We start from the raw sequence: 2354 nt of genomic DNA on the forward strand, positions 1-2354 counted from the left end.
CCCCACTATCTATCTTAGGGTTCAGGGTGAGGGGCGGGGGGCCTATAGGGCTGGCCGGGGCGGCGGCGGACCGGCGGTGGGGAGTTGTTTCGGGGCAGCGAGGCGGCGCTGGGGCTGGCTGTTCGTCCGGTGGTGGCTGGCGGCTCAGGGGGCTGCAGGTTGAAGATGAACTGCATGCCCTCCCTAAACTACATGTCAAGTGCCTCTCTGCTACCATTGCGTTCAGTTTCGACAGTAACATTCAGATTCCACAGTAAATTTTCAGTTTTGACAGTTAAGTTTAGAGTCAACAGTTTTTACCTCATCTGTTGTAGTCAGGTGGTTTTTGGTGATGTAAATTTTACATCATCTATTGGAGATGCTATAAGAATCCCACTTGAGATTGACGATGTCTGTCTTGTGCTGCTTCAGCCTTGACGTCTTACGACTCACCGGGGCTGCTCCAACGACAGAACGATCCATCACAATAGAGCAGTGCCCTGGACGCCGTCTATAGATTCCTCGGATCTTCCTCCACACCTCCGACAGCCACCTCTGCCTCAACTACTTCAGCGACCAACCCAATGATGCTGAGGTCGACACGGCTATGGCAAAGAGGTTGTACACTTGTTGCATCACTTATTACTATACATTCATTTCAATCCATTAGGACTATTTTGGTTCAACGGAAAAACATAGCAATAGGGAATTTTCCAATGACACTCTACTATTCAATTATTTATGCATTTTGTTGAAAGGAATGAAGAAAAACATCCACCTAGACCTACTTTTCAAAATCCTATGCATGAAAACAAGACTAAATGCATTAGTGGCAGAATAACATTCTAACTGTACACGCTTTCATATGGTTTCACTTTATTTTGGCCATGTTTCTTTGCATTCCTCTGCTCTTCCAATTCCTGTAAACCAAACACTCAAGTTGACAGAAATCCTGTGTTTACAAATGCTCTATTTACCATGTGCATCCCTATCCTATTCCGGTGTTTTCCTATCCCTGTGTTTTTAGAATCATGCAAGCCAAATGAGCCCTTACAGAATTACTTCAGTTACAGGTAGGTGTCGAAGGGAACTTTGTGTGGTTTGTCCTGCTCCTGCCGCGACGTCGTCCACCTCAACTGAGCTGCTCCATTGACAGAAACATCCACCAAACCAGACATCACGACTCCTGACCATCTTTCGCCGCCTTAGATCTCCTTCCCTACTGCCGGCACCCACCGCAACGGCATCACCATCATCGACTCAGCAGATGAACCTGAGGAGTACACGGGTCCACAAGAGAGGTCATACTCTTTTGTTTCTGCTTATGTTATGCATTGCTTAAAATTACCTGCTACTTTATCATCCTATTCACCTCTTTGACTCCAAGTCAGGTCCAAATTAATGTTCAAACTTGAGTTCTAAATTAGTTGTGGGGCACATACCGAGGAAGCAATGAATAATATCTCTGTCTAATATCTGGTTCACCTAGGGTATGCCTATGTTGTTCATCTTGGGTGGGAAACAAATAGTAAAGCAATCATCATCTGTCTTTTTATTAAATTAAAGCAACCATCATCCTGCTATCATTATTTTTGGATCCATCCACCGGTTGTTACCATCACTCTAAATTTCTGCATGCTCTCCTTACATAATCTCACCATATTTTTTTCGTATGCGTGTCAAATATTGTACATAGTCATGCTGAACATGTAGAGAAAAAGAGAAGAGTTTTGCGCGGCAATACAATGTCATGCAGACATCGCTCCATGGTGGGTTCAATGGCAAACCCTCCCCATCCCTCTCCAGATTGTAATCCAGAGGAAGATATCTGTTCTGAGGCGGATTCAGACGCCGCTGACCACTCCTATTTACCCCCAAGGTGTTTGCTCTACCTTGGCATGATGATGTTAGTCATATCATGCATATGTTGCCTTGCAGTGCCTACTTTTGACATCACATATGTCATTTGCTTAGTTTAGACATGTTCTCTAATGCCACCTGTTTAGTTTCTATATCATATATGGGAATTATGCAGTCTCATGTCTTTTAGCCAGCCATAATATATGTGAAATGTGCAATGCCATCCTGTTTAACCAGGCATCATATATTTGAATGATATCTTGCCATCCTTTTCTTCATTACATTTCCATTTGTCAACAATGTTTGTACATTAAACTACTTTTCCTGTGAATCAGCCATTTGGGTGGGAGATTGAAAAATCTGGAGTGAAAACAAGGCCTTCAGAGCAGACCGTGCTACCTGTCGAAGCAGATCTCTTGTTGGGTCCCGATAGCTCCTCAGAGATGGATTTAGAGACAGATGACCAGTCCTATTCCCTCACCGAGGTGTATGCTCTAACTTGGCACGGTTATACA

Source organism: Triticum aestivum, chromosome 3A (assembly GCF_018294505.1).
Source record: "Triticum aestivum cultivar Chinese Spring chromosome 3A, IWGSC CS RefSeq v2.1, whole genome shotgun sequence".
Taxonomy (NCBI): Eukaryota; Viridiplantae; Streptophyta; class Magnoliopsida; order Poales; family Poaceae; genus Triticum; species Triticum aestivum.